Here is a 16,033-nt window from a genome sequence, read left to right as displayed (position 1 = left end):
TTGTGAGTCTCAAAGGTTGAGAGCTGTGAGAGGCCAAGAGAAGTGGTTAGTGATAGAAGCTGGGATGCAGCTGTGGAAGTGGGGCTATTAATGGGGATGTTGAAGTCCCCCAGAATAAGGGTTGGTAGTTCTGAGGACAAACTGAAAGAGAAAAAATATTGGTAGTGGAGCAGCAAAAGAACAATGGCAAAGCTACCCGCAAAGGTACTTCAGGAAAACAACTGCCAATGTTTTCCTGAAGCAGCTTCCTTACTAAAACTCAGAACAAAGACTTTGTGTGCATCTATCCTTATGTTTTTTAAGAATTTTTTGGTGCTGAAACTGGGTCAAAACTCTCAAAATCCTCCTTCAAATCTCAAAACTCTTCAAAAACGATGAGTTTCCTCTCAAAAATCATGGCCTACAAGATTTTTTGAAACAGCTTTTATGGAGGATTTTGGAGAGGATCCACTGTAAAAAGCTCACACAAGTGTTGAACGTGTTTTTCTGCGTAAGGCCTTGTTCAGACTTCAAAGTTTATAGTATTTGCGTCCATGATATGGATGTGGAAATGTGACTAAACTATGACTCTCTAAGGCTGGTTTCACATTAGCGTTTGTGTGCACAGCGTTTGATCTGCATAGATCTGCATGTGACATGTGTACATATCTTTAACATGGTGTATGCAGGGACATGAGGATGCTTACGCATGCGTCGTTTCGCTGTGCGCGGCGGTGCATGGCGAACGCAACATGTTGCATTATTTGAGGGGTCAAAAATCAGTCAAATATACGTAGGTATGCGCATGCGGATGAGTGCGAAAAACCCCGCATTACTGTCTATGGAAACGCATTGGTACGCAAGGACATGCATATGCATGCGTTCAATATGCATATGTACTTCAGACAGAACAATCCTCCAATTGACTGCCACTTCCCCTGTAACAACTTCCCCAACCACTCCTAGCCTACCATCACAGCCCAACACCCCCCAGATCCAAAAGTAAAGCCCTTTTTTTTAAAATTTTTGTTATTTATTTGTCAAATTTCCTCTTGTTGTTATGCTTGTTAATAAAAATTATTTTGGCTCACAATACCTATTTCTTTATCTCTTTATTTAAACATGTGTATTGTTGAGTGAAGTATTAACGGGTGTTAAAGTAAAGGTTTTTATTATTAAGCTTACAGTCAAGGTGTTAGTATTAAAGTCAGCAAACAGTACAGGTCCATAACATTACAGGTCCATAACATTACAGATACATAACATTACAGGTACATAACATTACAGATACATAACATTACAGGTCCATTTAATTTAGCAGCTTAAACCATTTCCTCTTGCCATGCCACACTTCCAATATCCGAAACAAAGTAGGCAGCAAATGTATTCCTCATTTGGGCAAATTCCACTGTTGTCCTCAGAGGGTGATCTTGGTAATCCTGCAATGTGGTATGATCAGGTTTGTCAAGTACTAAGTGGCGTTGCTCTTTCACCAGGATGTAATTGTGCATAAAACACACACTTTCACAACCTCAACAATTGTCTCCATTTTTAGATTGATGGCTGTTCCGAAAATGCACCATTTAGATACCAGCAATCCAAAGGCACACTCCACAGTTCTTCGTGACCTTGTCAGTCGGTAGTTGTAAATCAGGGTCACCAACAGACGTTCCTTCACAGGAATTGCTCGATGAAGTTGTGTGTCCTGCCTGGTGATGGATCCTCGGACATGTTGCAGCAAGTCATCGAAGCTCTGTGCTGATATTCTCGTGTACTCAAAAACTTCTCTGGGTTTTCACACAGCTCTGTGTATGAGGAGTGGGTAGGCTTCAAGGCTCTCTCGGACTTCTAACATGGGGTGTTGCCAATAGCGGTGGCGACATCTTCTCCGTCTTTCTCTTCTTCTTTCTTCTTCACAAGCCACAGCAAAGGCAACAGCCAATTTCAATTGCAAGTCAAGATGAAAAAGGAAGCTCAGATCCATCTTGCAGCTGGATACAGTAGCAACAGACGAGGATTTCATCTGTGCAGTGAGTCTATATATAGAAATCCCATGAGAGACGCACATTGGGTGTCTGGTCTCAAGGAAACTCTACTGGAAAAGCATTGGAAATATCGAACGCATGTGCAGAAACAATGCAAACGCATACAAACACAGCTTTTTTTGCCGTCATGCGTAAGATGATGTGGATAACAAACGCTGCGCAAACATGCATTTTGGCATGCGGATGATACGCTGCAGACTCAAACGCTAATGTGAACCTAGCCTAAAGTAGGCTTCATTTGGATGTTAGTTTTGGGATCTGTAACTCAAATAGAATAATGCACACTTTTTTTCTGAGCTTTATTTCCAATGTATCAGTTACCTGTTAATGGTCTATTTACCTTTACTGATGAATTGCTGGGATCTGCAGGATCCTGGAGAGCAGCTGCAGTTTTATCTGGAGGTCACCTAGCTCTAGATCCTGGAACTTGGGCGTCTACCGAGAGATCCTGAACCACCTGAGCTTTATCCCTGCTAATGAGTGGCTTATCAATGATTATTTTTAGACCTAATGGACATTTCCAGATTGCAGCGTCCATGTGAACTGTCAGAAAAAGATTCGTGATGTGCTACTTTGGATTCTGTATGTCCTCCTTCTGGCTCATATTCATTTGCGAGAAATACAGACAAGTGAAGTGTTATTTAATGGGTTACATCTCATCTGCGTTTTGTTCTCAGCTGAAATCGACTAAGAAAAAAATCACAGCATGCTGCGATTTGCTGCCTATCTCAGACGAGACTCACCAATGCAAGTCAATTGATGCGAGAAAAAAATCGCACAGCACTCGCACCATGTGAGTGCTGTCCTATTTGCATGCACCGGCGTCCTTTGAAAAGCCGGCAATTCATGAGCGGTGTACAGTAAAATCACACTGACAGGTTAGGAAAGGATAGATATATAGATAGACACATATACTGTATATGTAAATCGATGTCAGTGACATATAATACTGTATATATACATGTATTTATTTTGCATAGAGGTATATATATATAAGTATAGCCTTTAATTCATTTGTCGGCTTCTGTAAAATCACTGCAGGAGCCAATAGGATAGGAGAGATGGATTACATACAGTAAACCCATGTAGAATAGGTAGATATATACATGTCAGTGACGAATACAATTAGTACAGTGTGTGTGCAAAATACTGGACATGTATTTAATTAATAAAAGATTATTTTATGGAAAAAATATTGTGGGGTCCCCCTGTAATTAATAGCCAGCAATGGCTATGCAGACAGCTGAGGGCTGTTGTTAATACTCTAGGAAGGGGCTATGGATACTGCCCCCCGGCTAAAAACATCAGCTCTCGACCACCCCAGAAAAGGTGCCTCTCTAAGATGCGCTAATTCTGGCACATAGCCTTGCTCTTCCCACTGCCCTGTAGCACTGGCATGTGGGGTACTGGTTGGGAGGTTGATGTCACCTTTCAGGTGATGTCACCTTTTAGGTGACATCAAACCCTGAGGTAAGTAATGGAGAGGCATCAATAAGACGTCCCTATTACTAACCCCATAGTCAAATTGTAATGAAAACACAGACACCCAGTAAAAAATCCTTTACTTGAAATAAAGACACAGACTCCTTTATTATTCTTAATTAAACCATACTTATAACCACACCTAATCCATGCAAAGCCCTCGATCTCCTGTAATAAATATAAAATAAAAAAGCGACAATATATCATACCTGTCCATCGTTGTGTCCCATGCCATAATCCATATTTGGGTGATATACATTTTTCAACCTGGACAGTGCTAAGATACGACCGCCCCGGCTGAAAACATTGGTTAATGAGGAGGTGCTGCCAGCGCAGCCTCAGTAACTAGCGCTGACGTCACTGAGTCTGTGCTTCCTCACAGACTGAACTGCGATGACCTCTGTACCATGGGAAAATGCCAGTGAAGAGGTCACTGCAGTTCATGGTCAGTGTATAGAGTGATCGAAACGACGCCACACTATTGTGCATTAAAGTTCTCTTTCTTTAACATTTTTGCGCTCTTTCCCTTTTTTTGATATATATATATATACAGTGTGTCCGTAAAGTCATGGTGCACTTTTGACCAATCACAGGAACGTATACATGTATAATACGATCCAAGGATCTGACTTAGACTATTGGTTTTGGGGTTATGTGAAACAACATGTGTACATTGAACTTATCAGCCACATTAATTACTTAAAACAGAGAATCACTGTGATGAACTGCAGTGGGGATATATTCGGTTATCCCACCACTGTCACCAAATGTGAAGAAAAAATCAATGTACCGCAGGGGGGATATTTTTAGTTATCCTACCTCTGCCACCAATATGTCACGAACTGCAGGGATTTATGTATATCCCACTTTCCAGTTCCGCATTGGAACTTGCAGCTCTCCCGTGTCCCCCTTACCCTCAGGTCAGTCTGGGAACTGCACCTAGTATAATTAGTCACCAAATGGGCCGCCTGGATGTCTATTGGCTATTAGGCACGCTGCAGCAAGGGAAATATAGCTACTCCCAGCCTCAGCCAGGCATTAGGCTTATAAAACTCGTTCCGTCGCTGCCAGCTTTTCCCCAACAAGCCCAGAACACACTTCGCTGCCACCAGCCCCTATTCCTATGATTAGGAACGGGTCAGAGGCTAACCCAATCAGTTGCGAATTTAGCCTCAGAGGATGTGAGGATACGTTATAGAGTAAGGAGAAATGAAGCTACTAATTTTATATATTTTACTCCAAAAAAAATAGGCATTGTTTACAAAAGGTCTAAAAGATATGACCAGGTGAGACAATTAAAATATGTACAAAACAATTACAAAATAACAGGGATTAAAAGAATAAAAAACACTTACAATTGCTTAAGTCATTTCATAGCAGACCATGCGGGCGGGGGAAGGGCGATACATCACAGTGCATCACAGAGCCTCTCTGTATCAGGGTTCCAAGGCAAAGACCCTACAAACTGAGCTTACACTACCTTATACCCCTTGTCGTGACATTACAGAGGTGGGCTGAGCTATCGAAGCACTCCCCTTTCTACCAGAGTTGAAAACTTTGCTAAAACCTTACTAATTCCATAACTCGAGAGGACAACCTAGCAGAACGATGGAACCAAAACCAATCTTGTTTAAGGATTAGCTTTCTATCAAATCTAAACATGGAGTGGTTTTTCAACTCGGTTCAGGAGAAATCCATTTCTCTGATTCTGCTGGTGCCAGACCTTAGGAAAAGACGCTGGAGTGTAGCTTTAACATTGCAGGTCCTAAATATGTAATTTTTTATATCTCTGTCACTGATTGGAACTGAGTTATTCCATCTTTAATAACTCCCCTATATATGACAAAGAAAACACATGGTGGTCACAAAGAACTGGTTTCTCCTAATTAACACATTCCTGAGGAAGGAGTAGGAGGGATTTAGTATTGCATGCAGGCAAAGTGAAGGAGCTAGGCAGAGACAGAACTTTCAGCTGTGACAGGAGGGAAAGGCAGCTTGTGTCTGTACAGCTATGGAACCTTATAGAAGGGTACTTTGAATGTGAGCATATTCGTAGTATCATTACACCTCCCGCTTTTAGATTGCACTACGGAGGTAGGACCTCTCGGTACTCCTCCATGCGCACCTTGGCAGGTTCATCCCGGCGGGACAACCCATTTGTGTTGCCATGCTCGCTGCCCTTTTTGTGCTTCATGGTAAAGTCGTATTGCTGGAGGGCAAGGTTCCAGCGTAGCAACCTTCCGTTGGTTCCAGACACGGTGTGCAGCCAGCTCAGGGGTTGTGGACGGCCAGCACTGTGAAGGTGCATCCATACAGGTAGAGCTGCAAATGTTGCAGTGCCCAGTGTCATGAACTCATTTTCTGCTCCACCAGTTGAGAGTTCCCCTTCCGTTCTCCCTCTGGTGGTGACAGGAGGTAGTGCGGTTTGTTTAAGTGGTAGTGATCTGCCACCTGATGAGGAAGATAACGATTGGATCTCTGGAGTATCAGACTGGATATAAGACAGCAGGCGCACTATCCGGGTGCAGGTGATTCAGTCTGCTTCTCAGGTCCTGGACTTCAGCTCTCTTCCAGTCTTCTCAAGTTAAGTTTGTTTTTAACTAATGTTCACACTTGCTCTTGTTGGTCAATTCAGTTTTTTGCGTAATCAGCCTGCCCCTGCTGGGGCTATGCTGAAATTCCACTCCTATTAATCAGTATTTGACAATCTGCCTTTTGTCCCTTATTAGATTGGCCTCTTTTTTGCTCTGTCTCAGAATATTTCAGAGTGCTGATATAGGTTTAGAAGTCTAGTGACTTCAGGGTTAATTTTGCTATCAGAAGTGTTGGACAATACTTTTGTAGGTTTTTTTTGGCAGATTGCAGACAGTGTCTTTCCTTTTCTGTCCTTTTTAGTTAGCCGGGCCCCGTCATTTGCTCAGCCTATTTTCCTGCCTTTGTTCATAATTTCATCTTGTTTCACCGTCAATACATGTGGGGGGCTGTCTTTCCTATGGGGTCTGCTCTGGGGCAGTTAGTTTTCCTTTTTTCCTGCTTTAGGCTTATGTATTTCTCCGGTTGTGATGAGGCATCTAGGACCAACGTAGGAACGCTCCACGACTGCTGCTAGTTGTGCGGGTATGATCAGGGATCTGCAATCTGCATAGTTACCAACTTCTCTGGTTTTCTGAGACTTAGCTTGTTGTCTTTTTTCCTCCTCGGTTTCCCATTCATAACAGCCCAGACCATGGCCAGGCACTCCTTCTCAATGGTGGAAAAGGCAACTTCCCTTGGCAGAAGCTTCTAGTTCAGGTGCTCTTGGTTACCCGAGTCGACCTTGCTTAGCACAGCATCGAGGCCAAACTCACTGGTGTCGGTCTGTACCAGGAACGGCCAACAGCTGTCAACTGCTTTTAACACAGGAGAGTTGCACAGGGCTGTTTTCAAAGCCAGGAAGGACACCTCACAGCTGTCTGTTTAGTTGACGGTTTGGGGTAGTTTCCTCTTGGTGAGGTCCGTCAAGGGCTTTGCATGGCCACTATAGTTTTGTACAAAGCGCCTATAGTACCCTGCCATGCCCAAGAAGGACATCACCTGTTTCTTGGCCCTGGGGGTGGGCCAGGACATGATCTCATCCACTTTCTCTGGCTATGGCCTCATGGGGCCCCCACCTACCTGGTGACCCAGGTAGTGGATCTCACTCATGCCCATCTGGCACTTTCCTGGCTTGATGGTCAGGCCTGCTTGGTGAACACACTTGAGCACCTCCTGGAGATGCTGAAGGTGTTCCTCCGAGGTGGAACTGAAGATGGCAATGTCATCCAGGTACGCCACCATGTACTTCTCCAGTCTCTGAAGTATGTGTTTGACCATCCACTGGAAATCAGCGGTGGTTGACCATCCACTAAACATCACAGGTGGGTTTGTAAACCGTTTTTCTGGTGGTGTTTCTACTGGGTATTGGGATAGTCCTGCTCAAATGACTGGTGGATGCTCAAATCCTTGGATGAGGGGTGTCCTGGAATTGGTGGGCATATTGTTTCTACAGTGAGGTTGATTGGCTGTAAACTCATCAGCAAATTGGGCTGCTTGCTCGGGGTGTTGGGTTACAGGTCAGCTCTCATATTTATGGGGCCATTTTATCCATAAATTTCTCAGGCTTGAACACATACCGTAGAGGTGAGACAAAGTCTGGAACTTGGTGTGATATCTCTCAGAGGTGAAGGTAAAAAGAGCCAACAGGGTGTCCCTATTAGTCCAATAGTCCAGGCAATTCTGAAGCCCAAGTGACCAGACAGCATCCTGTGCCCAGCCAGTCAAAGCCCACATGTATTTGGCCCAATCTGCTCTGGGCACCTGGTGCCTCAGCGTTAAGGTCTCAAAGCTTTGCAGATGTTCATCAACCTGTGTGTTGGACTCATTATACACTGGCATGTCTCTGTTGCGGAGATGATTTCCTTGATGGTAGGCCGTCATGGAGGAAGCGTCCAGAACTGGCGGTAGGGGTACTTGATCTTCCAAAACTGTTCCCATAACACAAGCCCTCTCCTTGCTTGAGGCTCTGGGATCCAATGAGATCAATAATTCCTGGTTTCGAGCTGCTTGGGACTGGGTATTTGATTCCAGACTACCACTGGATTCTTGATTTGGCAAGCAGTTTATTTCCTCTGGGTCTACCTCAATGATGTTCTGGTCATACCAATGGACAAATTCCTGGATCAAATCTGAATGAGCATCAGTGGCCTGGTACTTGATCTGTCAAAGCTGGCACAGCTCCTGTAATTGCCGTTACTTGTTGTGGATGTATATCCCCTCTGGACTTCTTCCCAAGGCAGAGTTAGTGGGGTTGGAGATGGTGGCATCCGAAACCCACTGTGTATGCCTCACCTATGGTCTGCTGGGACTGTCTATATGCCACCCTGGATGTGGAGCCCATGGACGGTGTATACAAACAACAGTTCCCTGCTGCTTCCACAGATCTTCCGGGCTGAGTAGTATGCCACCGTGTGGTGACATGAGGGTGAGTGTGTTCTCTTGTCTGCTGGTGTGGCTGCCTTCAGAAAGACCGCATGGACCAGGGCTCATCCCACTGAATGCACGCACTGCATCTCCATGGGCAGAATACTACTCAGACAACACAGGGTGAGGTTAACACACTATGGTAATAATCAACTAACAGTTAACAACATATAGAACAGTCCCTGCAAATATGCAAGATTGTGCAAATAACACATTGTTAGTCTTCCATTGGCTCGCTGGAAATAAGAACATCTGAGACTTCAGGGTTTCCAGGGCCAACTACCCTAACAATTGATACCCCGATTTTTGTTTGGCATTCATAGAGAGGAGGAAGAGGCAAACTTAGGAAGCTGACAGAGTACATTACGGAATGTGGCCATGTGACCGGATTGTCCAAACCTGGGTCCTCCAAAAGTCTTTGAGGGTTCAGTTATGGTCAATGTGGCAGATCTGTATTCCTCCAGTTGGTGCCAAGGTTCCTTGGTTGCTGTCCTGTAGAGTCTCTCTGGAGAAAGGGAGACATCGCTTTTATACTACCAGTTGCCATTCAGGGCATCATCCTCCGAGTTGGTGGAAGGAGGGAGGATATAATCCGTCACTGTTCAGGTCTTCAATTAACCAAGGTTTGAAGATTAAAAAACTGCTAAGGTTGATACAATAGGTAATCAGCAGACATTCAACAAATTAACAAACATCAATTGTTCAATTAACCTGCATCTTTGTCCTCCAAGGTTAATAAAATTGAAAGCTGCAGGGGCTGATACAATAGGTCATCAGCAGGCACTCAACAAATCAACATAGAGTAAGTCAACATACAACACTAGTCAGCATGCAGGCTCATATGAACAATGACTCATATCTCTTGACCTACTTGAATAATACATCTGGCATAAGAAAGATTAAATGCTGTGTTGTCACAACTGCCCCTCTATACAAGTATTTAGCTACTATAATGCTACCTTATGTACAAGAATATAACTATTATAACATAGGCCCTATGTACTAGATTATAACTACAATAATAGTACCTTATGTTCAAAAATATAACTCTATGTCTCTATGTACAAGAATATAGCTACTTTATCACTGCCCCTATATACAAGAAATGCTATAATACTACCTTATCCACAAGAATATAACTACTATAATACTGCTTATTAGTATATACACGAATATAACTACTACAAATACTGCTCCTATGTACAAGAATATAACTACTATAACACTGCCCCTATGTACAAGAATATAACTACTATAATACTGCTCCTATGTACAAGAATATAACTACTATAATACTGCCCCTATGTACAAGATTATATCTACTATAATACTGCTCCTATGTACAAGAATATAACTACTATAATACTGCTCCTATGTACAGGAATATAACTGCTATAATACTGCTCTCTATGTACACTATGTACAAGAATACAACTACTATAATACTGCTCCCTATGTACAAGAATATAACTACAATAACACTACTCCTATGTACAAGAATATAACTACTATAATACTGCCCCTGTGTAAAAGAATATAACTACTATAATACTGGTCCTATGTACAGCAATATAACTACTATAAAACTGCCCCTATGTACAAGAATACAACAACTATAATACTGCTCCTATGTACAAGAATATAACTACTATAATACTGCCCTCTATGTACAAGAATATAACTACTATAATACTGCTCCTATGTACAAGAATATAACTACTATAATACTGCCCCTGTGTACTAGAATATAACTACTATAATACTGCTCCTATGTACAGGAATATAACTACTATAATACTGCTCCCTATGTACAAGAATATAACTACTATAATACTGCCCCCTTTGTACAAGAATATTACTGCTATAACACTGCCCCTATGTACAAGAATATAATTACTATAATACTGCCCCCTATGTACAAGAATATAACTACTATAATACTGCCCCTATGTACAAGAATATAATTACTATAATACTGTCCCCTATGTACAAGAATATAACTACTATAATACTGCCCCTATGTACAAGAATATAACTACTGTAATACTGCCCCTATGTACAAGAATATAACTACAATAATACTACCCCTATGTACAAGAATATAACTACTATAATACTGCCCCTATGTACAAGAATATAACTACTATAATACTGCCCCCTATTTACAAGAATATAACTACTATACTCCTCTTATGTAATATACTGATTTGTACGTAGAAGGAAATAACAGAAATGGTTTGATTTTCGTTGCAACTGTACAAAACTTGGGCTCGTCCGGGATTTGAAACCGGGACCTCTCGCAACCAAAGCGAGAATCATACCCCTAGACCAACGAGCCAACTGGAGCTGTTCAGAGATCTTCTTACTTGTATTTGCACAGCTGTCAGTCACCTGTTCTTTATCTGACTTATCATGAACGTTTACCTCAGTACCCACAATCAGTCCCGGATTTCTCATACACAGGACATTATGGCACCTGATGCACCTCACTGACTATAAAGAAGTCACAACTTTCAGCTGGAGTCATTGGCCATTTTTAAGGTCATACTCAAACCACATCTAGTCTCCCACCTCCTCAAAAGAAGAAATCTTCCTGAGTTAAAAGAAAGTTTTGGGAGAAGCTTTTTTCAGGAGTCCGTGATATTTTTCTTTATCCCTAGAGGTACACTGCTGTGTATCTAAGGCCTGTTTCACACATCCATTTGTGTCCATCAGTCAAAATACCCCATTTTGCAAAAAAACGGATCCGCCATTTTTTTTGGTGGATCCTTTTTTTTCCCATTGAGTTGCATTACCGGCGGATGGCCATCCGTTGGATCCGTTTTTTTGCGGATCCGCCAAAATTTTGACATCCGCCAACATGCCCAAACGGACCATGCAATGTTTTTTCGGGCGGCAGGATCCGCAGTTCTCACTGCGCATGTCCGAAGGACTTCACTCAGCCGCAAATTTAACCCTAATCTCTGTTCTGGCGGCTGAAAAATTCTCTCTCTCGCAGCGGTTCCTTTAAAATTCTCCCTTTGACGGATCCGTTAAAATAACGGTCCGGTGACAAACGTTGTGGTCAGTACAGGAACGGATCCGCTATCCACCATTTTGGCGGATTTTGACTGACCAAAAAGACTGATTTGTGAAACAGGCCTAAGCTGGTAATGTGGGAGGCTCTGGGCTGTGCTCGATGCATTAAGACTTGTGCTCCACTAACGAGCCTTAAAGGCTTTCTGTCAGTAGGATCAACTCTCTTAAGCGGTATATATGGGCACGCAGGCCATAGGAAGCGGAATATAAAATATCTTGATATCTGAGGTCTGATGAATGGTTTCTGAGAAATCAACATTTTTTCTTGTAGGCAAATGAGCTGTAAAGATCTCTGTGCCTGATCTCTGAGGTGTATTTTCCCAAGAGAAATCCTCTGTAATTTTGAAACAAATCAGCAAGTGTAATGTGGATTTTGCTGCATATTTCATTACTGATAAATAGGAAGGAGGGAAATTTAGCAGCAAATATTTTCCTTCCAGGTATATATGTCCCCCATCCTGGTATATATATTTCCCCATCATGGTATATATGAACTCCATCCTGGTATGTATCTATCTCTAATCTTGGTATACAGTCATGGCCAAAAGTTTAGAGAATGACACAAATATTAATTTTTACAAAGTCTACTGCTTCATTTTTTCTAATGGCAATTTGCATATACTCCAGAATGTTATAAAGAGTGATCAGCTTAACAGCAATTACTTGCAAAGTCAATATTTGCCTAGAAAATGAACTTTATCCCCCAAAACACATTTCAACATCATTGCAGCCCTGCCTTAAAAGGACCAGCTAACATCGTTTCAGTGATTGCTCCATTAACACAGGTGTGGGTGTTGATGAGGACAGGGCTGGAGATCAATCTGTCATGATTAAGTAAGAATGACACCACTGGACACTTTAAAAGGAGGCTGGTGCTTGGCATCATTGTTTCTCTTCTGTTAACCATGGTTATCTCTAAAGAAACACGTGCAGTCATCATTGCACTGCACAAAAATGGCCTAACAGGGAAGAGTATCGCAGCTAGAAAGATTGCATCTCAGCCAACAATCTATCGCATCATCAAGAACTTCAAGGAGAGAGGTTCCCTTGTTGCCAAAAAGGCTCCAGGGCGCCTAAGAAAGACCAGCAAGCGCCAGGACCGTCTCTTAAAAGTGTTTCAGCTGCGGGATCGGGCTACCAGCAGTGCAGAGCTTGCTCAGGAATGGCAGCAGGCAGGTGTGAGTGCATCTGCATGCACTGTGAGGCGGAGACTCTTGGAGCAAGGCCTGGTCTCAAGGAGGGCAGCAAAGAAGCCACTTCTCTCCAGCAAAAACATCATGGACAAACTGATATTCTGCAAGAGGTACAGGGAGTGGACTGCTGAGGACTGGGGTAAAGTAATTTTCTATGATGAATCCCCTTTTCGATTGTTTGGGACATCTGGAAAACGGCTTATTCGGAGAAGACCAGGTGAGCGCTACCACCAGTCTTGTCTCATGCCAACTGTCAAGCATCCTGAAACCATTCATGTGTGGGGTTGCTTCTCAGCCAAGGGAATGGGCTCTCTCTCAGTCTTGCCTAAAAACACAGCCATGAATAAAGAATGGTACCAGAATGTCCTCCAAGAGCAACTTCTCCCAACCGTCCAAGAGCAGTTTGGCGATCAACAATGCCTTTTTCAACACGATGGAGCACCTTGCCATAAAGCAAAGGTGATAACTAAATGGCTCAGGGAACAAAACATAGAGATTTTGGGACCATGGCCTGGAAACTCCCCAGATCTTAATCCCATTGAGAACTTGTGGTCAATCATCAAGAGACGGGTGGACAAACAAAAACCTTCAAATTTAGACAAAATAAAAGCATTGATTTTGCAACAATGGACTGCTATCAGTCAGGATTTGATCCAGAAGTTGATTGAGAGCATGCCAGGGAGAATTGCTGAGGTCCTGAAGAAGAAGGGTCAACACTGCAAATATTGACTTTCTGCATTAACTCATTCTAACTGTCAATATAACCTTTTGTTACTCATAATATGATTGCAATTATATTTCTGTATGTGATAAAAACATCTGACAAACACACATAAAAACCAGAGGCCAGCAGATCATGTGAAAATATAATATTTGTGTCATTCTCTAAACTTTTGGCCATGACTGTATATATTTCCTCCTTCCTGGTATATATGTCCCTTATCCTCCATCCTGATATATATATGCTCCCCTTCCTGGTACATTTGTCTCTTATCCCGGGCCCTTTGCTGGTATATATAGCCCCCATCCTGGGACCATCTTGGTATATATGTCCCCCATTCTGCTGCTGTTCTTTAATGCAAAGAAATCAATGATTATACTCACCTGCCCTCCGCTCCCCCATCACACGGAGTCTTCTTCTGGAGCCAATGCTACCTTCAGCATGCAAGCGACGGGAGCGCCTGTCGTCATGGCCATGCATCCTCAATCATGTGCACGTCGACATCAGCTTCCAACCTCTGATTGGCCGGCAGCGTGTATTGCAGCCACAGATGTTGCTGGTGTCTGCGCCACCATGCACTTTAGCTGATCGTGCGTCCAAACCAGTTGAAGTTTGAGTTGGCGTCGGTGTCCCCCCCACCCTCACAGGCCGGTAGCAATCTCTGCGACCACGATCATTACGCCTCTGCTGATCGGTTTTTATCGCACTGGGAGAAATAAAAACAGTTTCTAAACCTTTTCCCTTCTGACCCAGTCAGATGTCATCCGACTGTGGTCCTACTGGAGTGTTACCTACAGTTATTATACTGTCATCTATCCTCTAGGTGGTAATAAATCCTTCTGATTACAATCCGATTACAATGGCAAAAAAACACCATGAGCTGCAGCTTGTACTGAACACTGGGAGGAGGTGCAGTGAGGAGCGATCATACGAGTTCAGTGAATACAGATTCAACAGCAAATTATCTTTATTTTACACCACAACACACAAACCCAGAATATAAGAACAGGTAGCGTGGCCGAGCGGTCTAAGGCGCTGGATTAAGGCTCCAGTCTCTTCGGGGGTGTGGGTTTCAATCCCACAGCTGCCACAATTGTTTTATAGCAATATTTACTGTAACTGATCATATTTCAGTGTACAATATTCATACATAGTTATGATTAGAATATGCCTTACTCAATTATTAACTTTGGTACAAAAGTGATCAGATATATCTACAATCTATATTTAGTATTTTTCATGTTTATGCATCGGTCCTCCAGTAGGTGGCAGTATAGCCACACAGAACTCACAGACATAGGCTGTGTGCACAGAGTTTTTTTTAAGGAATTATTTAGTAGCAGGTTCACTCTGAAAATGCCTGAAAAAAAAAAAAGATTGCTTTTAAAGAAATGTATGAAACACTTCCTATTCATTTCTATTGTAAGGCTATGTGCACACAGTGTGTTTCAGAGCATTTTTGCAGTAGAAACTGGGTATGTGCGCACAGTCATTTTGCCGAGTTTTTATCAGAGGAAAGTTTGTAGAAACTACAAGTTTTTGGAAAGTTTTGCATTTTTGAGGGGGATTTGGGTGGCTTCATGTCAGTTTCTGCTCTGGAAAAACTGCCAAAAGTTTCTGTGTCCACAAAAGCCACAGGGAATGTGCACATGACGTATTTTTCAGGGAACCACCCATGAAAGAGCCCGGTGACACTGGCAGTCACAGGGGAAAACAATACAAGTAATGTAGAAATGAGATGTTCGGTCTTTTGTTACTTCTTTTCAGCGCTTCAGGGTTCGAAAACCGTAAAGCGGTAAAAAGAAATAACATGGTCATTTTCCGGGCAACTAATGTTAGGAAGATGGTCACCGCTATAGTAATAATAATAATAATCTTTATATAGCGCCAACATATTCCGCAGCGCTTTACAGTTTAACAGTTTCAAAACACAAGTCATAAGTAACAACGCTAACAATACAATAATTAAAGCAAAATAAGATGAAATAAGACGCCCCTGCTCGTGAGAGCTTACAATCTACAATGAGGTGGGGGAGATACAAAGTACAGGTGTGTATTTACAATGATGGTGCAGCCATCTTGAGGGATGGATGGAGATAGTGATTGGGCTACACATGCACACTTACACATAGAATGACTTTGATCAGTGAACGTGATTGGCTGCTCTGAACAGATGTGTTTTGAGGGAGCGCCTAAAACTATGCAAATTGTGGATAGTCCTAATTTCTTGGGGTAGAGCATTCCAGAGGATTGGCGCAGAACAGGAGAAGTCTTGGAGTTGGAAGTGGGAGGTACGGATTAGTGCAGAGGTTAGTTGAAAGTCGTTTGCAGAGCGCAGCGGTCGGTTAGGCCGATAGACAGAAATGAGGGAGGAGATGTAGGGGGGTGCTGCACTGTGGAGAGCTTTATGGGTGAGAACAAGTACTTTGAATTGGATCCTATAATGAATGGGCAGCCAATGTAACAATTGGAAAAGAGCAGACCCGTCTGAATACCGATTAGCCAGATGGACGACCCTGGCTGCTGCATTAAGAATG

The 16,033-nt window shown here is 42.7% G+C and overlaps 1 non-coding gene across 1 annotated transcript; it reads right to left on the bottom strand.

The window, feature by feature from the left end:
- Positions 1 to 10,770: 10,770 nt before the first annotated feature.
- TRNAP-UGG (transfer RNA proline (anticodon UGG)) lies at positions 10,771 to 10,842 on the bottom strand. The gene has a single exon. It is a non-coding gene; the product is annotated as a tRNA-Pro (tRNA).
- Positions 10,843 to 16,033: the final 5,191 nt, after the last annotated feature.

The sequence above is a fragment of the Dendrobates tinctorius genome, unplaced genomic scaffold, assembly GCF_039654945.1.
Source record: "Dendrobates tinctorius isolate UK_male_01 unplaced genomic scaffold, ASM3965494v1 ptg000178l, whole genome shotgun sequence".
Taxonomy (NCBI): domain Eukaryota; kingdom Metazoa; phylum Chordata; class Amphibia; order Anura; family Dendrobatidae; genus Dendrobates; species Dendrobates tinctorius.
This window is presented reverse-complemented; position numbering and strand designations above follow the sequence as displayed.